The sequence below is a fragment of the Delphinapterus leucas genome, chromosome 15 (assembly GCF_059928025.1).
Source record: "Delphinapterus leucas isolate spDelLeu-1000000601 "Yukka" chromosome 15, BTC_Dleu_Yukka2, whole genome shotgun sequence".
Lineage (NCBI taxonomy): Eukaryota > Metazoa > Chordata > Mammalia > Artiodactyla > Monodontidae > Delphinapterus > Delphinapterus leucas.
Window position 1 is genome coordinate 25,659,061 of NC_143143.1, and position 23,935 is coordinate 25,682,995.

Genomic DNA, 23,935 nt, shown 5'->3' on the forward strand with positions numbered 1-23,935 from the left:
TATATATATTGTCATATAAGTAAAACCATATATTAAAAAACTATATATATAAACATATATATACAGCACATACATATAGCCATATATATTATCATATATATAGGAAGACACTATATATATGCCTATATATAAATATATCTGCATGTATGTATGTATATATGCATGTATGTTAGTTCACTAGGGCTATCATAACAAAACAACAGAAGCTGAACAGCTTAAACTACAGACATTTATTTTCTCCCAGTTCTGGAGGCTGGAAGTCCCAGATCAAGGTCTGGCAGGGTCAGCTTCTGGTGAGAGCTCTATTCATGGCTTGTAGACAGCTACCTTCTCACTGTACTCACATGGATTCTTTGTGTTCATGCAGAGAGAGAGCTCTCTGGTGTGTCTTCTTATAAGGACACTAATCCTATGGGATCAGGGCCCCACACTTAATGACCTCATTTAATCTCAGTTATTTTCCCATCTCCAAATCAGCCACACTGGGGATTATGGCCCCAACATATGAATTCGTGGGGGACATAAACACTCAATCCATAATAGTACGTATGCATGCGTATATATGTATATACATAATTCCTCATATATTGCCGCTAACATCTTGGTGTACATTCTTCTAGTGCACACATATGGTAATTTATGTGATTATATATATTATATAGGTAGTGTGCATATATAGGGTAATATATATGGTTTTATACATGTGTTTTATATATATAATGTTATATATAAACACATCTATACTTTTTTAAAGAGTGGAAAAACATACACAAAGATGTTAGTAGTTAGATGTTATATATCAGGCTTCCCTGGTGGCACAGTGGTTAAGAATCAGCCTGCCAATGCAGGGGACATGGTTTCAAGCCCTGGTCTGGGAAGATCCCACATGCTGAGGAGCAACTAAGCCCGTGCACCACAACTACTGAGCCTGCGCTCTAGAGCCCGAGAGCCACAACTACTGAGCCTGCGTGCCACAACTTCTGAAGCCCATGTGCCTAGAGCCTGTGCTCCGCAACAAGAGAAGCCACCACAGTGAGAAGCTCGCACACCGCAACGAAGAGTAGCCCCTGCTCGCCGCAACTAGAGAAAGCCCACGCACAGCAAACAAAGACCCAACGCAGCCATAAATAAATAAAAAAATAAATAAGTAAATAAATAAGTTAAAAAAAAAGGACCAAGTTAAATTTAAAAAAATAAAAAAGATGCTATATATTTATACGTATGTTATACACACACATATACCATCATGGAGGTCTGGTCTTTGTAATATAAAGTTAGGATCTCACCATTTTATTACCTGCTCTTTTCACTTAATGACATTTCACGAGCGTTTCCACACGTCCTTGGATGCTCTTCCCCAGCAGCAGTGTGAAAGGCTGTGTGGTGTCTATTTGTGGCTGTATCATGAATCACTTCACCAAATCCCAGACACTTAGGTTGTTTGCTGTTTCCCCCACTAGAAGAAGCAGCCCTGTGATGAGCATTCTCAGAGATCAATCTCCGCGTGCCTCTAAGAGGTGCCTTTAGGCCACATTTCCAGAGTGAATGGCTGGGTTTGGAAGGATGCAGTAGTCTACTGCTCTTCATGGGTAGAGAAGGAGATGTAGGGAAGGAATGTTCTTGCTTTACTCCGAGGTCTACATCACATCACCTGCATCTGCTAACTCCTTCCACCCTGGGCTGTTGTGAGGATTGAATTAACCAAGGCATGTCACGCTTGATGAACGGTTACGATTACCTTTGTTATTACCCCACTGTGCCACGCCATCTCTTTTAATCCTCACCACAAGCCAGAAGGACGAGGATGTTCTCTTTCTTAGTAAATAAGGAAGATAGCTCAAAGCTGGCAAGGGAAGGGGCTGAGCCCAGGTCTGCCTCTAAAACACATGCTCTTTGCCCCGTCATTGCTGCCCCTTCCTCACACAGGCATTCTGAGTCCGATACCCCCCTATCCATTCACATCTTAGGGTCGAACGTGGTGTCTTACTTTTCTGTGGCCGTCGCAACAAATCACCACAAACTGGGTGGCTTAGGACAGCAGGAATTCATTCTTTCACAGTTCTGGAGGCCAGAAGCAGGTCTGTGTTTTCCCCAAAGGCTCTAGGGGAGGCTCCCTCCTTGCCTCTTCCAGATCCTGGTGGCTCCTGGCAATCCTTGGCTTGTGGCAGCATCACTCCAACCTCTGCCTCTGTTTTCACATAGGCTTCTTCCCCGTGGCTCTGTGTATCCTCCTCTGTCCTTTACTGTCTCATTGCACTTAGGGCCCACCCTAATTCAGTATGATCTCATTTCAATCTTCATCTTAATTCTCCCTGCAAAGACCTTATTTCCAAATAAGGTCACATTCTGAGGTTCTGGGTGGATATGACTTTTGGGAGGACACTATTTAATCCACTACAGTGATGAATGGTCACAAGCGTACAAGCTCCCTGACAGCCATGTCACTGTCTCCAAGAGATTTAGTCACTGTGCATGGAGCACAGCCGTGGCTGGAAGCAGCAAGAGTCCCTGGAAGCAGCTGGGGGTGGTGGGGATGAGTGGGATGCGGTGGGCGGGGGCAATGGGACATGGTGAAAACCAGCTGGGGGTCAGAGTTAGAGATCCTTGGTCTGAGGCCAATCACCAGCTGCATGACCTTGAATGAGCCCTTTTACCTCTTAGCATCACATTCTTCCTTTGCAAAATGGGATCCAACAGCTATCATGTGCTACACTGTGCTGTAGGCTTTATATGTAACATCTCATTTAATCCCTATGTTATAGAAGATGTAGCTGAGGCTTAGAGAAGCAAAGTGATTTGGCCAACATCACAAAACCAGAATGTTGCAGAGGCAGAATTCAAATCTAGCCTCTCTCTCCCTCTCCCTCTCTCCCTCTCTCTCTCTCTCCCCCCTTAACTGCCTGCCTTAACCACATAATACAGCCTCAGGTGAGGGTTAAATGCATTTATGGATGTGAATGCGTGCAGTTAACCGCCCCGCAGATATAAGTATCCTCATTTCTCACACATCATGGTTTAGATGGGCAACCTGATTTCCGTGGGACACATGCTGAAAATGGCAACATACCCTGGGGCAAAGCGTGGGACAGAGAGAATTAATCACACCCCATGGATTGGCATTTTACCTCCATCCTTGGGGGAGGATGGAGGCGGTGGCACTGCCAGGCTCCAGGTGCTGAGATGAATGTTTAGCTTTGACTTGGGGCAGAGGATGGAGCTGATACCTCTGTTGAAAAGTCTTGCTCATGGATGCTTTCCTTCCCCTGGAGAAAGGAGCAAAGCCTAGCCCTCAAATCAGATACGGAACACGTTAGAATTCTTTCTCTTAGTCACTGCTCTGTCCCAGGCACTGTGCTAGGCTCATTACAAGCCTTATCTCATTTAATCTTCACAACACCCCAGCTGAGGAGTTAGCCAGCTACAGCCATGGGCCAAAGCCAGCCCTCTCCCTGATTTTGTAAATAAAGTTTTATCGGAACATTGGCCACGCTTGTTCATTTATGTATTATTTATGGGTGCTTTTGAACTATGACAGCAGAATGAGTGGCTGTAACAGAGACTGGCCCACAAAACATCAAATATTTACTATCTGGCCCTTTACAGGAAAAGTTTGCCAACCCCTGCACCCCTACCCTAGATGGTAGATGCTATCATTTCCCCAGTTTAAAGGTTAAAAAAACAAAAAAACCAGGTTTAGCCAGTAATGATAATAGCTAACATTTATTGAGCATTTATCACATGCCAGGATCAAATCACCTTATTTAATTCCCCCAACAGTCCTGGGTGGTACATACTGTTAGCATCCATTTCACAGATGAGCAGATTGAGGCTCAGGAAAAGGAGTAAGTGATGGGGCCAAGATTTAAAACCAGCTCTGTCCTACTCCAAAGCCCTTGTTGTCATCAGTTCTATTCATTTAAGAACTACCTCCCCACTTAAGAAGTACCATCATCACCTTAGCAATAGAGAAAACTGAGTCTATTTTATTGCACTAGGTACATAGAGAGTAGCTGTTTTTAAGAGTTTGCAGGTGCGGTGATTATCTGGGGAGCTCTACCCCCAGGGATTAGGATACACCTGGGTTGAGGGGTGGGGGTCGTGTCCAAGGACCTTCATACAGGAGGTCTTCAGAGCAGCCTCTGAGAAATGCTGGTACAGGATGTGAGTAAGTGAATATCATGCATGGTCGGTTTCTTTTCAGTCTGAACTTGTGTAATAGAACTAGCATGATGGAAACCTTGACAACATTCTCCAGCTAGAAAGCAGGCATCCAACAGCTGCCAATGAAGGTGTCCACGAGGAGGACAAATCCTGGAAGGAGACAGACAAGCATTTCAGGCCGACTAGAGAAGACAGTTGTAACAAGGCTCTAAGAGAGAGCAAAGCATGGCTGTGTAGAGAGAACGAAGCACGAAGGCACAGAAGTCCCCAGGGCTCCAACTGCCATTGCCGTCAGTCAGCTTCCAGCAGCTGAGTCACTTCTGGGGGATGAGGCAGCTAAATCCATCTTTTTATCCCCAAATGCCACACCAGGGAGATTCATGCCTCATGAGCACAGCAGCACCAGCAAACAAGAGCTGAGCACCGGACATGACTGGGATGTGCCAGCAGGTTTAATCATTTATCTTGAAAAGTTAAAGCTACCCGGGGACAGGGTGGAGGCGGTGGGGTTGGCAAATGAGGGCTGACAATCTCCTAGAAACTCGTAATTCAAATACAGGCGAGAAGGAAAATTTCTGGGGACCAAAGAGAAGTCTTCCCTGGTTCGTCTTTTCCAGCCATGGGTCACAGCAGGAAGTTAAGCCCAGGGTCCCCTGGACAATGTCCACTTTTGCTTCTGCTTCCTAATTTCATACAGCCAGAGCTCTCTCATATTAAGCATTACTAGGAGTCCAGCACTAACTCATCATGCTCCTAAATACCTTGGCAGGTAGGTACACTCATTATCACCCTCTCTTTACAGGTTAATAAGATGAGGCTCAGAGAGAACATAAGTGATTGGCCAAAGTCACTCAACCAGTGAGTGGCACAGACCCAGGTCTGTCTGATTCCAAAGCCCAGGCTGTAGGACAAAGGGCTACAGAATAGTGTTTCCAAAACCTCAATTACTATTCAGAATTTACCACAATCATGTACTATCTGTTAGGGACTGAATGCTTGTGGCTCCCCCACCCCCACCCCGCCTCCCAAAGCCATATGTAGAAATCCTAACTCTTAATGTGATAGTATTTGGCAGTGGAGCATTTGAGAGGTAATTAGGGTTAGGGGAGGTCATGAGGGTGGGGCTCCATAATGGGATTAGTGCCATTATAAGAGGAGACACCAGAGCTTGCTTCCTCTCTCTCTGCTCTCCACCATGTGAGGACACAAGACAGCCGTCTACAAACCAGGAAGAGGGTCCTCATCAAACACCAGATCTGCCAGTGCCTTGATCTTGGACTTCCCAGCCTTCAGAACTGTGAGAAATAACTGTTATTTAAGCCACCCAGTCTATGGTATTTTGTTACAGCAGCATGAGCTAAACACTAACTATACCATCTCGATATTTCTTTATGTTGACTTTTTTTCACTCACATAAACTCCTTAAAGGACTTTTTTTCACTCACATAAACTCCTTAAAGGAAATTTCACTATCACATCCATAAATAATAGGTCACCATCACTTAGCATAATTAGAAAATAGCCATAACCATAAGTCCAATGGAAACAAAGTGGTGTTATCAAATTCTGGATAAATATTGTAGCCTGCTCAAGGCTCAGATTGAAGGCCTAATTTTTCTTTCTTAACCAAGTAGATTAGCAAGTACTAAAAGTTAACAAGTACTGGAGAGGTGTTAAAGACAAACCACCAAACTGAGGCTTTCTTCTTTGGTAATCATAAAGATCGAAAATTGGGAAAAAGAGAGCGTAGGAGAGACTCTGGGCTCAGTTCCAGATCACTGCAATAAAGTAAGTATCTCAACAAAGCAAGTCACACAAATTTTTGGTTTCCCAGTGCATATTAGAGTTAGGTTTGCACTTTAATGTAGTCTATTAAGTGTGCGATAGCATTATGTCTAAAAAAACACACAACAATATACGCACCTTAATTTAAAAACACTTGATTGCTAAAAAATGCTAACCATCATCAGAGCCTTCACTGAGTCATAATCTTTTTGCTGGTGGAGGGTTTGAAATGTGAGAATTACCAAAACGTGACATTGAGACGTGAAGTGAGCAAATGCTGTTGGAAAGGTGGCGTGATAGACTTGACACAGAGTTGCCATAAATCTTCAATTTGTAAAAAACACAGTATCTGGGGACTTCCCTGGCCGTCCAGTGGTTAAGACTCCACGCTCCCATTGCAGGGGGAGTGGGTTCAATCCCTGGTCGGGAACTAAGATCCCGCATGCCACGCAGTGCAGCCAAAAAACAAACAAACAAAAACACACAATATCTGGGAAGTGCAATAAAACGAGGTATGCCTGTAATTTTCCTGCAACCTAATTCAATGTGGTTTCATGCTAGAGCATCTGGGCATCTCCCACCTCCTGGGAAAGCTGTTGTAAAACTGAATTCCAGCCCTTTGGGTTGGGAGAGTCTTAGAGGTCCTTAGGGTAGCCTCATCTCTGTGTCTGACAGGATGTGGAATGACACAACAGGATTTGGTTCTGATGGTCCCTTGACAAGCAGCAGTGGGCCCAAACTCTTCAGAGAACTTCAGAGAACAGAGAACTGAGAACTGAGGCCTGAAGGAAAATTTGCAATCACATGTCAAGTTTTTCACCCAAAGATGAATCAGCCATTTCAAGTCATTATTTCATCCCAGCTTGTATGACAGAGGCAATTTCATGAAGGTGAACCTATTCATTTCAATCCTACAAACACTTATTAGGCATCCAGCATCCTTAGAACATCCTCAGAAGGACACATGAGAGAAGGGCCACAGTGGTTGTCCTTGGAGGATGTGGGAGACTGGGGGTCAATGTTGGAGGACAATCATCTTCCACCTAACACACCATTTTCTATTGTTTGAATTTTTAAATTAGCTTTTTATTTTGGAATAATTTTCGATTTATAGAAAAGTTGCAAAGCCAACGCCACAGAGAATTTCCATCTACGCTTCCCCTAGTGCCCACCACTGTTAACATCACTGAGACACTGACATTGGTGATTTACTACTGTTAGCCATGTTGTTTGAAATCTTACCATGGCAGGTGTTACCTATTCAAAACACATTTAAAATAAAGAAAAATGTGTTGGGTACAGATGCTCTGGGAGCCATGTGAGCCCTCAGAGATGGCATGTGAAGGGGCCGGTTGAGGGCATGGACTTTCAGGTCTCAGGGCCACCTCTCAGGCTGACCACGGTCCCATCAATTGTTGACTCTTGGCCTCAGTTGCTTCATCTGCAACGTGGGGACAATCATACACATCTTTTAGTGAATTTGCATAAGTGCCAGGCATATAGAAAGTTCTCTGTAATATTTGCTCTTATTATCCATTTAATAAATATGCATTGAAAACCTGCTTCGTGCCAGATCCTGTTCTAAGCAATGGGGATGGAACAAAACAGACAAAACCCTTGCCCTCATCAAGTTGACCTTGTAGGAAAGGGCTTACATGTTGGGGAGAAAAGTCATTAGCTCACCAACAGCTTACCCCTGATAGTAGGTTTGGATAGACTCCGGTTCAAGTCCTTGCTCTACCAGTAATTGTGTGATCTGGACACATTACTGATTCTTCCCAAGTCTCAGTTTCCTCTTCTGTAAAATGGGACAGTAACTCCTACCTCATGGAGTTGCTGCTATGGAGATGAAGTGAGAAACCATGTCAAGTGCTTGGTGCAGTGCCTGGGCGTGATAAAGGGTGGTCAGTATCACCTGTCCTTTCCCTGGAAGAGTCAGACTAACATGGGGGAGGAGACAAAGTCAGGATCATCAGATCTGGAGAAGGACGGCCTTCCGGTCATTTAGACCCATGCCTGCTCCAAACAGAGGGTCCAAGAGTGGCCCCACCAGCCCTCTGTCAAGAGGCCAGGCCCTTAGCTCTCACCACCCTGGGTACCCACAGGCACGTCTTCCTGGTATCGACCCCACAGAGAGTCTTAAACACTGGGGAAATAATATCTGGGCCCCACTACTGGGAATGGATATCCTGATGCATTTCAAAGGCTCCTGGGGATACCCCAGGCTTTTATTGTCATCAATCATTCATGTAGGAAAGAAGCCCATTTCAACCCCCAAACATCCTATTATGGGATATATCAAGCATCTCGCCTTCTCGCTATAAAGTGAATCTAATGGGAAACAGCTGGTTGCTTTTAGTGAGTCACCATTTCCCAAGAAGCTAAAGTAACTGCTTTTAATTCAGATGCTCCGTGCCCTCCTCCTCTGCTTTGTGAATAAGGATGCCTCTGGGTCCTGCGAGTTATACCTCCCGCTGCACGGAGCCTTCCCATCTGTGATGTCTCCTTGTAATCACAATCACCTCCCAAGGAAGGTTTTGAGGAAACTGACTTGTCTTCAAATCGTGGCCATGGTTATTATTCTCTAATGGGACTTTGGGCATGTTTTTTTAGCGTCTCGGAGTTTCTGTTTTCTCGAGTTTCTATTTTCTCTGCCACATCGGCCTTGTCCAAGGTCACAAAAGTAATGAGGGACAAGGCCCAGTCAGCAGTGGGGTTAAGAAACAGGCACTGGAGTCAAGCTGACTCGGGTTTAAGTCCTGGCTCTGCCTCCTTCTAACTGCTGCCCTTGGGCAAATGACTTCACCTCTCTAAGCCTCAGTTTCCATATCTGTAAACTGGGAATAATGATGTAGAATGTGAGAACATCTGAGGGCTCATTCTGAAAGCTCAGGAACCAAAGGGAAAGCAAGAGTTTCACCTCCCCTCTACTTGGCAGCCTCTGAGCACTTTGTTGGGACCTGAGTTTCTTACCCTCAGCACTACTGACATATGGGGCTGGATCATTCTTAGCTGGGGGACTGGCCTGTGCATTGTAGGATGTTTAGCAGCATCCCTGGCCTCCACCCCTAGAAGCCAGCAGCATTCTCCCACCCACCCAAAGTGTCTTCAAACATTTGTGAATATTGCCATAGGGCACAAACTCATCCTCCCTTGAAAACCAGTGATGTAGATCCACTTCTTTTTTTTTTCAATTTTTTTAAATTGAAGTATAGTTGGTTTACAATGTTGTGCAATCTCTGCTGTACAGCAAGGTGAGTCAGTTATACACATATAGACATTATTCTTTTCCATTATGGTTTATCACAGGATATTGAATATAGTTCCCTGTACTATACACTAGGACCCTGTTGTTTATGCATTTTACATGTAATAGTTTGCATCTGCCAACCCCAAACTCCCAGTCCATCCCTCTCCCTCCCGCTTGGCAACCACCAGTCTGTTCTCTATTAGACCCACATTTTCAACAGTGCTTTTGGGAGCACGCACATGAGACCCACATGAGCGTGGCTAAAAAATCCATCTCTCTGGGCTTCTCCAGGGTCTACTGAATCAGAATCCCCCGAGAGGGGACCCCACAATCTGTACTTCGTTAAGGCGATTCTTCATTCATTTCTTTGTGCCTCAGTTTCCTGAAATGGGGAGAGAGTGATGGAATCCACCACAAAGGCTCATTATGAAGATTAACTGAGGGGATCCATAGAGCCCTTGGCACGGTGTCCTCAATACACGTTAGCTCTTTTCATCCCAGAAGCACCGGTCTGGACAGAGAGGAACATGGAGGACTCCAGAATTGGGGGAAGAACAGGAAAACCATGGACAGGAGGGTGACACCCTGGTAATGACCACTCTACTAAAATGCCAGCTGAGAACTGTGACTAGTAATGAGGTGACACAAGGGGGACCATGATAGCCACACAGGGGCTTTCCTCTCTGCAGATAATCACTGCTCACATTGACTTCATGCTTAAACTGCCTCCCCAGCTAAAACAAACGTGGACAACTGTTAATAAAAGGCAAGAAGAAAAAAAAAAGGCAAGAGGCGAAAAAGAAAAACAATATCCGTCTGTGTATTAGTTGTCTATGGCTGCCATGACAAATGATCACTAATTTATTGGCTTAAAAGAATACAAATGTATTATTTATAGTTCTGGAGTCAGAGGTTTGACATGGGTCTCACTGGGCAATAAACAAGGTGTCAGCAGGACTGATGCTCTAGGGAAGAATTTATTTTTTCTCTTTTCTTTTCTTTCTTTTTTTTTTTTACTTTTTGGCTGCATTGCACGGCATATGGGATCTTAGTTCCCCAACCAGGGATCGAACCCACACCCCCTGCAGTGGAAGCACAGAGTTTTAACCACTGGACCACCAGGGAAGTCCCAGAATCTGTTTCCTTGCCTTTTCTAGCTTCTAGTGGTCGCCTACACTCCTTGGCCTATAGCCACTTCCTCCATTTTCAAAGCTAGCCATGACAGGTTGAGTCCTTTTATGGTGCAGCTCTCTGACTCTTCTTCGCCCTTCACAACTCTCTCTGACCCAGTCAAGAAAGCCTCTCTCATTTTAAGGTCTCATGTGATTAGATTGGGTCCACTCGGGAAATCTCTTATAATCTTCTCATCTCAAAGTCTGTACCTTACTTCCATCTGCAACAATAATTCCTGTTTGCTGTATGAGGTAACATATTCATAGGTTCCAAGGATTAGGGTGTAAGCATCTTTTGGGGACCTTTATTCAGTAAATCACAGTGTATATAGTAGAGGAGACCAAATGAACCTACTGTGGAGGGTCCCAGGATGGGGTCATTAACATCCTCGTGGGCAAAATCTGTGTTCTGTAGAAAGGGACCTAGATTTAGTGAAGGAGGTGAGGCAACCAAGCAGTAAGACTGCCCTCCTGCTCGCTGGGTATCGTCCACCCGACCCAGCTCAGTGCCAGCAGCCATGGCACAACACCCTTAGCTGACAGCATGACTCAAGTTAAAATGTTGGCTCTGCCCCTTACTGGCTTGTGCCCTCGGACAAGTTACTTACATTCTCTGAGTTTTTGCTTTTTCGTGTGTAAAGTGTGTAATAACCCTAGCTTGCAGTATTTGTTCATTCCACAGTAACCATCTGCGAGGCTGGTAAGCTGTACGTGACCTTTCCCACTGTCAAGGTCCACCATCTGTTAAGTGGGGGTAATAATAACGGTTACTCATTGGCTGTGGTGAGGGTTGAATGACAGGTTGTGTGTAACGCTCTTAATGTGGTACCTGGTACATCATAAAGACAGTGAGGTCTTGGGGAGTGTCAGTTATCACAACTACCATCACCGTCATCAGCAGCTGCACCCTCCTCCTCCTCCTCATCATTACCATCATCACCACCATCACCATCATCACCACCATCATCACCACCATCACCACCACCATCACCATCATCATCACCATCACCACCATCACCATCACCATCATCACCATCACCATCATCACCATCATCACCATCATCAGCATCAGCATCACCATCACCATCATCACCATCATCACCATCATCAGCATCAGCATCACCATCATCAGCACCATCACCATCACCATCATCACCACCATCACCACCATCATCAGCATCAGCATCAGCATCACCATCATCACCATCATCAGCATCAGCATCACCATCATCAGCACCATCACCATCATCACCACCATCATCACCATCACCATCATCACCATCAGCATCACCACCATCAGCATCACCACCATCACCACCATCATCACCATCATCACCACCATCACCACCATCACCATCACCATCATCAGCATCACCACCATCACCATCATCAGCATCAGCATCACCACCATCATCACCATCATCACCACCATCATCACCATCAGCATCAGCATCACCACCATCATCAAAAGAGAAATCAGACCACCTCAGGCCGACACCACAGCTGGAGCTGGGGGTGGGGAAGGACAGAGGAGATCAGCCCCAGGAGCCCCTGCCCCAACTTTACCTCCCTCCCCAGAACTCCCTTCACTGGGAATACCCTACCTCTTACACCATCCCATTCCATGCCTTTTAAGGAGAATGAGAGGCACTAAAAAGCTGTGTGTCCCACCTGCCTCATCCACAAAACTAGTCTTAGGTCTGGAGGGAAGGGGGAGGGAGATCATATTAAGGTAGTGGAAAGCAATTCTTTTTTTTAGATGACTATTCTAGAATATTACCCTTCAAGAAATCACCTCAGAATGCCCTATGCTTCTAATAATACCAACATTCCTCAAGCCTTTTAAAACATTTTTTAGACTCCAATATGCTGATTAAATCCTTCCTGGAATAAGGAGAGGTATTAATAAACAAACTCTTCTTTGATCATTGCTTTCAAATCAGTTTATGAGCCATTCCAGAAAAGCAGTTTAACACATTTATATTCACGTGATTTGATTACCCACTTTATTTGGCTCTGAATGACCTTTCCAAACCTCAAACTCCCTCTCCAAGGCAAAGGTTTATCACCATTGAGGATGTTCACAAGACTTCAACACAGACTGGGACTGCAGTTCCCAAGGGAGGTTTCCAGCAAGGTTTTCATTTGAATAATGTGTGTGTTACCTCTAAGTGGGGCTTTGAAGGAAATGACACATGAGTTCTGACAGTTTATCTAACAATCTGTAATGTCATTTTTTCATTATTCAGCGTCCTCACCCCAACACGTCTAAGTGACCTTCAATGAGTCATCAAATCACTCTGTTGTATTTCTCCAACCCCAAGCAGAAGGGCTCAGATTGGCTTCTGAGGTCCTTAAAGACCCAACAAGAGAATATTCTCCCTAATTCAGAGGGAGTTGGTAAGAATGTTGAATTAAAACCATGGAAATCGATAACCCTGTAATAACAATAAGGTAATTGTCCAATTAAAATTGCATAGACAACTGTTTTTTGGTACTTCTGCAGGTTCATCCTATTATTCAAGGTTCATTTCTTTAAAAATGTCCTCCAGCCCTGCAATCTCAGACAGACTTCATGAATATAGACAATTATGAATCTATCCTGAGCTGTGATTCATGCATCTTTCACTAAGACTCCCTAACACTTCCAATTTACAAACCAATTCAGAAGTAAGCAGAGGGCCCAGGTCACGCAAGGATGGGTAGAGAACCAGATGGTGCTGCTTAAAAGCCTGCTTGGTGGGGCCAAGATGATTAGAATCTAGAGGAAAATAAATTGGGACTGTCTAAAGTAATATTTCAGTTTTTAAAAATTGCTTAGCTTGGAAATCATGTGGCTCATTTCATCCCTCACTGGCTAGAATCTTAACTGGAGAGATAAACTGCTTGGAGAACATTATTTTATTTCAGAAAGTTCAAGACCGAGGAATAGCCTGGGATAAATCCTTATCTGAGCTGGGGTGGTTTGGGTGTGATTTGGGATGCTTGAGGGTCAGAGAAAACCAGACAGGGAAGTCTGTGCCTGGGCTGTGCGCAAGCATGAGTGGGCCAAGTTCAATGTTCACCAACACAGGCTGCAAGCTGGGAAGCCAGAGGGAGAGTTGGATCATGGCAGAAGAAGAAAGGACACAAATGTGGAAATGGACTTGCTGGATTGAAAGTCCAGCATGAGAAATAAGATAAGCCCCTAAACAGAAAGAAAACAAAAGCGTCGGATAAAAGGCAAAAGCATTGGACTAGAAATACTCAAGGATATATATATATATATATATTTAAACTAAACTAGAGTCCATACTTTGCTCAGATTTCCTTAGTTTTTACCTAATGTCCTTTTTTTGTTCCAGGATCCTATCCAGGACACCCCATGACATTTAATCATCATGTCTCCTTAGACTCCTCTTGGCTGTGATAGTTTCTCAGAGTGTCCTTGTTTTTGATGGCAGTGTTGATGGTTTTGAGGAGGACTCATCAGATGTTTTTGTAGAATGTCCCTCCACTGGAATCTGTCTGCTGTTTTTCTGTTGATTAGACTGGGGTTATGGGTTTGCAAGAGGAAGACCACAGAGGGAGAGTGCCATTTTCACTGCCTTCTATCAAGGGCACTGTAAAGGTCACTCTTGATGTTGACCTTGACCGCCTGGCCGAGGTCATAATTGTCAGGTTTCTCCCCCCCTACTCCTTTCCATACCGTACTCTTTAGAAGGAAGTCACTAAGCACAGCCCACGCTGACAGGGTGGGGACTGATGAGCACTTCCTTGAGGGCAGCATATGGTATTATTTTTATAAATAGAAAAATATTCCCACATTAGAAGGTGAGGAGGGTCACATGCCAGTGGATCAAAACCCCAGAACTTCTGTGTGTCCCAGCTAGAACTGGGGGTGTGGCAAGGGCCAGCTCCCAGCAACACTGCAAGAGATGCAAAGTCTTTGTGTTCAAGTCCAAACGTCAACTTGATTTCAACGAAGCTGAAGATGCCAAAAAGCTGGGTGTAAAAACTAGGCAAAATTTCAGCCAGTTGGGATACTTTTCACAGGCAGTGATTTTTATCCTATCCAGCATCCCTTTTCAATACTCAGGGCTCCACCCCCTCAGGGGGTCCTTCCTCTGTGGGACCTTGGGCAAATGACTTGGCCTCAGATGTTCCGAGGGGCTTCTCATATAGTCAATGTACCTACCATAGGCCAAGCAATGTTCTGGGCACTAGGCACACAGAAATGCAGCATTCATCCTAGTGGGGAAGATGGGCAGCAAGTAAAAAAATAAACATCCTTTAAGTTGACAGGACTATGCAGAGAGTAAAATGTGATTATGGTCTGGTAAGCAATTGACAGGGCATCCTTCAGACAGTGGGGCTGAGGAAGACCTCTCTAAGAAAGTGACATTTGAGCTGACACTAAATGACCAAGAGGAGTGGGCCTGGGAAGATAGAAGGAAAGAATGTTACCGGCAGATGGAACAGCAAGTGCGGGAGCCCTGAGAGGGGAACCAGCTTCACGCTCAAGAACAGAGAAAAGGCCAGTGTGGGCGGAACAAAATGAGAACAGGGGAGGGTGTGACACAATGGAGAGACAGGAAGGGGCCAGATAATGCAAGCCCTGGTGGAAACTTGGATTTTATTCCCAGTGGTTGACCTACAGAAGGATTCTAAGAGGGGGAGAGATGAGATCGCTGTCTCCCATGAGAGAGGGTGTAGAGGTAGGGAGCAGGCACCGAGGTAGGAAGACCAGCTTCCTGCAACTGCCTCAGAGAGTTGGAGAATTAAATGCAGCATAATGTGTGCAAATTGCTTTGTCCAGGGCTTGGTCATAGAAAGTGATCAGTAAATGAAATAAAATACATGCAGTCAATAAATGCATGACTGCAGTTATGCAGATGCTTCCTGCTTCTTCCAGCTCAGCCACAGCCACCTCTGTAGCTCCCACTCTATGCGGACTTTTGCAGAAGGTGATTCAGCCCCGCAGTTGCTGGCTGTCCTGTTCCCACAGACAGGGCTGTCTGGCCTGGGGTGTGGCAAATGGGTGGCAGGGAGGCTGAGCATTTTGGGGGTACACACACACCCAGGCACACAGATGGGGTCTGAAGCATTGGCCCAGGCCCCAGAGTTAGGACTGGAGTATGTCCTGAGGGTTCTCCGTAAAGGATGACGGAATATGCCACCCCAAAACATGCCCCTTTGGCACAGGATTATTTTCAGCTGAAGGCAATGGAGAGGAAAAAAAAGATACAAGGAAAGCTCTCCGCCCTCCTTGATCTGCCTAAAAGCAGGACATCAGTTTATAATAAAGAGGTCTCCCCTCCCCTCTGTACCAGGAAGGAGAGAAATTAATCACTGGAAACAACTCTAGATCCTCATCAGCCTGGAGGTGGCTCCAGAGCAATCTATACAACAAACTTAGACTAACAAGTCCTTATTGCCCATTAGTTTCCTCCATCTACCGACCTTCTCATAAGAAACTCAAAGTCCCTTTTCTTTGTCTTGCCAGTACTCTAAAAACATATTGTTCTTCTGTTAAGATGCTACATCAGCCCAAGTTCTAACCACTATTATGAGCTACTCATCACTCCCAGGTATATGTGTGATGCACATGTTAATAAACTCCTGTTTATTTTTCTCTTGTGAATCTGTCTTTTGTCAGCCTCATTTACAGGGCTCCAGCCAGGGAGCCTGAGATGGGTAGAGGACAAAATTTTTTCTCTTCCCCACATCTGGTTGGCACCTCCTAAAGTAGGTGCATGTAACTGAGGGCCACACTCTTGTTTGGTGGAGGATGGGGGAAAAAATGCTGAATCTGGAGTGGGTCACTGAGAGCAAAAGAAAAACAAGGTCAGAATGAAGCGTACCAAGGGATAACCTTGAGGTGATAAACATCTGGGGAAAGGTAGGAAAAGCTAGACTCTGTGGTGTGGAGACGGGCAGAGGAAATTGTCATCAATACTCCCAAGCCTGGAAAACTCCACCATGAGTCACAAAGAGCCCACGTCAAGAAACAGCTATTTTGAGCCCAGCTAGAGGGTGGGGCACTGTCTGCCTTTACTGAGACGGGTGAGGGGCTGAGCCAGGCTTTTCGCTATTCAAGTCACTGCTTCCCCTAAACAGAATCTCAATCAACTGAGTGCTGAGAGTCTAGACCACCTGACTGCACAGAAAATGAAATCTAAACCATTCTGTAGCTCCGGGTTTCTCAAGCCTAGAAGGTCTGCTCCAGGAGAAGCTGGAACCTGCAGAGAGAACTTTGCCAAAGGGAAGACAGGCAATCCCTTTGAGAAGACGGGGTGTGAACAGCAATTTCCTGCTCCTGGCAGCTCATCCACCCACTTTGTTCGAGGCATTTAGATTCTAAATGTCACATGGTGATGTCCCCGACATGAAGTGGACATTTGTTGATTTTTGCCTCCCAGCATCCACTCACCTTTCCTTGGTAAGAGGACCCCCATTTTAGTTGGGGAACCGATGCAGGCACCACTCCTGGGTCTTGGGGATTGTTGGGCTGACCCTGCCAGGGTGTGGTGTTCTGTTTCCCCAGACCCCTGGGGCTGGTTCAGATGGGCATGAAGCTCCATAACAAAAGACAAGCAATCAGGCCCTGAGCTTTTGTGTGAACTCTTGGAGGGAAAGAAACCCTGCCCAGTTTCCTGCTGGCCTTGGACCTCTCAGAACATGGATCCTGAGGGCAAACCTTCATGGAAGGGAGAAAGGCCAAGAGATGGAGAGATGGAGAGAAGCAGATGAACCCTGGATCGACTTCTAGAGTAACAGAACCCAGTGCATTCTCTTTTTGCTTAAGCAGTTTGAGTTTTCTGTTGCATATAACAGAAATATGTTGCATATAATGGTCACATAAATACTCCACATCTTCTAAGAGAAATGTGTAAGGAGGAGCAGCAGAGGGTGGAAATGCCTCTGGGGTAACAGGGCTGTGGATTCAGGGCAATCCTCGTGTCTCCCCCTGTCCATAGTCAAAAATGCAAATATGATCATCTCCTAAAGCATGGATTGCAAACTACAGCCCACAGGTCAAATCCAGACCACCACTGTTTTTGTACAGCCTGTGAGCTAAGAATGGTTTTTCCATTTTTTACATATCGGGAAAAATTCAAAAGAAAAATAGTAGTTTGTGACATGTGAAAATTACACAAAATTCACATTTCAGTGTCCCTAAATAAAGCTTTATTGGAACCTAGCCATGCCCATTTGTTTATGTATTATCTATGGCTGCTTTCACACTACAACAGAGCTGAATGGTTGGAATAGAGACGATCTGACTTCAAAGACAAAATATTTACTGTTAGCCCATTAAAAGAAGGTTTGCAGACCTCTGTCCTAAAGGATCCTTTACACAAAGGACATTTTGTAGGTAGCCTTTTATAAACTAGGCTACTAAGGGCTTTAGGTTCCAAATTTATTATGCTCAGAAACGTGTTAAAACGATTGGCTTTTCTTGCCAAGTAAAAATGAGAATTGCTAATTATTTATAGAAACTTGTTTAGAAGAAACTCCGTTCTAAGTTTTTAAGGTTGTAAACCAGAAGTACTATCCAGAACTCAAAAATAATCCCAAAGGCAACAGCAAGGATGTATTCAATTTCAGTAATGGTTATTTATTTTCCCATAACCACAAAAATTCTATTTCTAGTATCTTCTATTTTTTAAATAATCTAAGAACTAATATAAGCCATAATTGAACTTAACAGTAAGAATAACAATAGCTATTACTTATTTATTTTAACAATAGCTATTATTTATTAAGCCTTTACTATTTGCAGGCAGAATTTGAGCATTTTACTTATATTCACACGTTTAATTGTCCCAACCACTGCACTGGGTAGATACTATTATTCTACCCATTTGGTAGATGAGAAAACTAAGGCACAGAGGCAGGGTAAGTAATTTGCCTACAGTCACACAGCCAGAAAACACTGGGGCCAGGATTCAAACCCCTGTAAACTGGTCCCCTAAATTGGGCTACACTATGGGGAAGACTATCTCAGCTTTATTTAAAAGAGATGGGGGGGGGATTCCCTGGCGGTCCAGTGGTTAGGACTCAGTACTTTCACTGCCAGGGGTATGGCTTCAATCCCTGGTTGGGGCACCAAAATCCTGCAAGCTGCATGATGAAGCCAAAAAAATAAAAATAATAAAAGAGAACTTCCCCAGTGGTCCAGTCAGTGGTTAAGACTCTGTGCTTCCACTGCAGGAAACAAAAAAAAAAAAAAAAGAGAGAGAGATATGAGGGCAACAAGATTTCACCTGATGAAACAAAATTCATATTTTATGGCAAGACAAGAAAATTTAAACATAAAATTGTTCTCTGCCTGTTTGGGCCTCCTCCCTCTCCTTTAGTGTGTGCTGTATATCTGCATTAACCAGACCTCCTTAGGAGATAACCTTCCTTATTTATCTTGCAAGGGACCACAGTGACCCATGACCTACTACTCACTTTGTACGTGTAGATCTGGATTGTGTAAACTGTCAATAATACGTAATTTGATGTATAACCCTTTATCTCAAAAACTTATGTAACTGTGCTTTGACCTCTAACGGGTAGAATATTCCTCAGAGCTTTCTGAAAGACTGTCTCCTGGGTTACAATCCACAGGTTGGCTCCAATAAAATTTTCCATTTCTTTCTTAGATTCACTATTGATTAATTTTTCATCAACACACTATAGTCTGAAATTTAATTAGTAGCACAATGCAGTGCACACTTCTTTTTTAAGCTTCTTAGAACGTCAGCTTTTCTGGAAAATGTCTTTTCTCTGAACATTCTACATAGTCATGTTAGGCAACGGACCCCCACCCCTCTCCTATCTCCACATCTGATTGGACCGGGTATGGACATCTGACCCAAGTGGACCAACAGGCTCTTCCCTGAGACTTTGGTACTGAGATTAAGATTCCAGCCTCAGGACTTCCCTGGTGGCGCAGTGGTTAAGAATCTGCCTGCTAGTGCAGGGGACACGAGTTCGATCCCTGGTCCAGGAAGATCCCACGTGCTGCGGAGCAGCTAAGCCTGTGCTGAATCACAACTATTGGGCCTGCGCTCTGGAGCCCGCGAGCCACAACTGCTGAGCCCGCGCACCTAGAGCCCATGCTCCACCACAAGAAAAGCCCCCACTCGCCACACCTAGAGAAAGCCTGCGCGCAGCAATGAAGACCCAACGCAGCCAAAAATAAGTAAATAAATAAAAGATTCTAGCCTCAATCTAACTGCTGTTTTAAAACATAAGCCTGGTAGCTGTTTGCCACAAGTCCCCAAAACCAGAAGAATCCAGTCTTCAGTGTGAGAGAATGAAGGAGACATGACAAGAAAAACACAGATGAGAAATGGAGAAATGGTGGAGGAAGGGAGCTCCCTGATTCACGACACGCCCTAGTCCCTTCCTGACTTCCAGCAGAACTCCGCCCTGGGTTTTGTGAGGCACCCCCGTGATGGTTAATTTTAGTGTCAACTTGAGTGGGCCACCATGCCCTGATTACACATTATTTCTGGGTGTGTCTGTGAGGGTGTTTCTGGGTGAGATTAGCATTTGAATGGGTGAACTCCATAAAGCAGACAGCCCTCCTCATGTGGATGGGCAGCATCCCGTTCCTGGAGGACCTGAATAGAAAAAAAGGCAGAAGAAAGAAGAACTCCTCTCTTTTTTCCCTGCCTCACTGATTGAGCTGGGACGTCTCATCTCATCCTCCTGCCCTCTGACTGGTATTTGTATCATTGGCTTCCCTGGTTCTCAGGCTTCCTCCAGACTCAGACTGAATTACTCCATTGGCTTTCCTGAGTCTCCAGCTTGCAGATGGCAGATCGTGAGAATTCTCAGCCTCCATAATTGCATGAACCAATTCCTTATAGCAACTCTCTCTCTCTCTCCCTCCCTCTCTCTCTCTCTCTCTCTCTCTCTCTCTCTCTATGTATGTGTGTGTGTGTGTGTGTATATATATATATATATAAAATTTCCTATTGGGTTTCTCTGGAGAATCCTAATACAATCCAGAATCCTTAAATAATATCCCCTTTGGCTAAATCGAATGGGTTTCAATTACCTACAACCAAAAGAATCCTCAAACGTAGCCCAATTAAGGGCAAAACAATCTTCCAGTTTTCATATTCTCTGAATCATCAGCACGAGCCTCTCAAATAATGGATTCGCTGGATTTCTAATTATTCCCTTAGTTGTGCACTAACTAGGCCAGCTCCCAGGAATCGCTGGTTTGTAGGCGGAGAGACTAGTTGAAAATGCCTAAAATGGTGTATCGGACATGCAGGGAGTCAACAAATTGGTGTTAGACTTCAGTTTACCTTTTCTTATTGGTTGTGTACTTTTATTCTTTTTCCCTGAAAAGCAGCAAACATTCTTCTCCATTTCCCTTCAATGAAACAGCTGGAAATGGCAGTTTTACTTGGGATGGAGCTGAGGGAGGGAGATAAACAGTGTCATAGAACCAGTTGCTGAAATGACCGGAATGGATATAAAATGCAGTTGCATAATTTCCTCATAAGTCACATTTCTGAAGGTGGAAATGGTTCTGAGACAATCCAAATGCTTCTCTGAAGAAATTAGTAAGTGGGATGGAAAAGAAAGTGATGGCTTCCCAGGGCTGGTAGTAATTGTGATTTTAATGGGTGTGATAGTCCCATTTATAGATGGGCAACATGAGGACCTGAATGGCCAGGAAATTTGCTAACCGATGGCAAGGTCAGGATTAGGCCTCTGGCCTTGAGTCCAGCTCTTCAGTCCCAGTGGCCTCTGAGTGATGTCTGTTCTCTTCCCCAGCCAGCATCTGTGTCCTGATTTCCCCTTGGGGGATTGGGCATGTGATCCAGAACCTGGCCAATGAAAATATCCCACCACAACCTCTTCCCCTTTCTCCTGCCATAATAATTGGTTCAGGTCTGGGCAAATTACCCAATTTGGAGTCATGAGTGTCAGTCCCAGGACTTTTAATGAACCTATTGGAGAAGAGTATGCTCTCCCTTCTGGGATTGCTAGCTGATAGCTAATGTAAGCTTGGAGCTGTTGAGATTGCCACACAGAAAGCACCTGTCTGAGAGTAAAGCTGACATTGGTTGATGCAGAATAAAGAAAAGAAGATGGAGAGACTGAGTCCTGCTGATCCAGAACTGAACTGATCCTTAGTTGAACCTCTGCATCCAGCCATGCCTGAAGCTAGCCCAATCTCTTCCAGGACCTAAGCCAATAACTTCTTTCTTTAGCTTGAGCCAGTCGAATTAGCTTTGTTGCTTGAACTCAAGAGCCCTGAGTAGTGCAGTTGTCACCCTATAGCCTGCAGGGGTGGTCAGTACCTGCCCTGAACATTCTAAATATTTGGCACAGACCAGCAGGCTGAATGTGACAATGGACATTCTTGCATGCACTGTTTATCGAGTGCCTACTATATGCCAGGCCCTGGGCCCAGTGCAGCTGACACAGAGGTGAACAAAACAGATCCACCCCCTGTCCTCATAGAGCTCAAAGACAGACAATCAAATGAGCTAGTACAATAAGGTGGATAGGTGCTTGGGCAGGAGAAGCACTGAGACCTTCACTAGTCTGGAGCCAGAAAAGTGTTTCGAGGAAGTGACCTTTAAGCTGACACCCAAGAAGGACAGAGCGAGAGTGGGAGAGGAGAAAAAGAGGGGACGAGGTGGAAAGGAAACATATGCCAAGACCAAGCCTCAAGAGAGGAGGACAGCCCAGGATGGCTGCAGTGTAATGTCTGAGCTAGGAACTAGCACGGGAGGATGCTGGAGGTCCTTCTCTTTTTTTCATTGGCAGGTCTGACCTCATTTCATGGCACTTCACTTTATTGCGCTTTGCAGATACTGCATTTTTTTACAAATCAAAGGTTGGTGGCAATCCTGCATTGAGCAAGTCTATCAGCACCATTTTTCCCAATAGTATTTGCTCACTTTGTGCCTCTGTGTCACACTTTGGTAATTCTCACAATATTTCAAACTTTTTCATTATTATCATCATATTTGTTATGGTGATCTGTGATCCATGATCTTTGATGTTACCACTATGACTCACTGAAGGCTCAGATGATGGTTAGCATTTTTTAGCAATAAACTATTTTTTAATTAAGGTATATACATTGCTTTTTAGTCATAATGCTGTTGCACACTTAACAGACTACAGGTATAGTGTTAACATACTTTAATGTGCACTGGGAAACCAAAAATTCATGTGACTTGCTTTATTGCGAACTTCACTTTATTGCGGTGGTCTGGAACCGAACCCGCAGTATCTCCAAGGTGTGCCTGTACTACTAAAGCATATCCTGAATCCACCCGCTGCATGCCATCTCATGACTCCTCTCCTAGCCTGTCATCTGAGCAATTTCTAGAGCCGTCATGGTTTCACTCCCCACAATCCACTCTTCACGCAGCAACCAGGGTGAGGGCAATAGGGAGCCATAGAAAGGACATGAGCAGGGAAGGGACAGGCCCTCTTAGGATGAGGGTCTCTACTTTGCCTGCAGATCATCTTTAACTATTTCTCAAATGGGCCCTGAAGTTATTTTCTGGGTGTTCGTTCAGCCTGCTAGTGGAGTCTGAGGTAAGAGTACCCCAGTGGGACCTGCAGGTGTTGGCAGAGCCACCCAGGCCGCTCAGGATTAACTGCAGTGAATGACGACTTGTCCTTTGCCTGTGTCTTCCTTGAATTTTTATTTTATTTTTTATTTCTTTTCATTTCATTTCATTTCATTTTTGGCTGTGTGTCATGCAAGATCTTAGCTCCCCGACCAGGGATCAAACCTATACCCCCTGCAGTGGAAGCACAGAGTCTTAACCACTGGACCAGGGAAGTCCCATTCCTTGAATTCTTTAGCAACTGAGCCAGGAGAACATGCTCAGGGTTGCACTTTCCATTCAGTTCAGCCAAACTGTGTTTGGGGCTTCCTTTGGGCAAGGCCACTTGGGTGTTGGGCGTTTGGAGAATAAACAAGAGGATGTCCCAGGGTTGAGGGACTTTGAAGCCCACGGGGAGGGAGAAATTCATGAGGCAAGAGAGGAAAAGTATGTAGAAAAAAATATTTTAGATGTCAAAAAAGTAAAAATGGTGAAAGAAGCCAGACACAGAGGCCACATGGTGTATGGTTCCATTCATATGAAATATCCAGAATAGGTAAATCCATAGAGACAGAAAGATTAGTCTGGGGTAGGGGTGGGGGAAGTGACTGCTTAATGAGTATGAGTTTTAGGTGATGAAAATGTTCTGGAACTAATTAGAAGCAATGGTTGCAGACATTGCGAATATACTAAATACCACTGAATAATAAACTTTTACAATGATCAATGTTCTGAATCACTTCGCTGTACAGCAGAATTACCACAACACTGTAAATCAACTCTACTTCAATTTACAAAATGGTTAATTTTATGTTATGCGAATTTCACCTTAATTAAAAAAAAATAAAGGACATAATTCTAGCCAGAAATATATCATATTCCTAGCAGGGGTGGCTTTGGAGCTAGACCTTGAAGGGTGGGTTGGATTTTGTCCTGTGGAGGCTGAGAGGCAGAAGAGGGTGAAGGAAATTTTCTAGGTCTAGTGAAGGGCTAAGCAG

At 44.6% G+C, this 23,935-nt stretch overlaps 1 protein-coding gene across 2 annotated transcripts in view; it reads right to left on the reverse strand.

Annotated features, from left to right (window-relative positions):
- Positions 1-23,935, reverse strand: part of BMERB1 (bMERB domain containing 1) — a 136,545-nt gene that overhangs the window by 63,758 nt on the left and 48,852 nt on the right. The gene's annotated exons all lie outside the window — the stretch shown is intronic.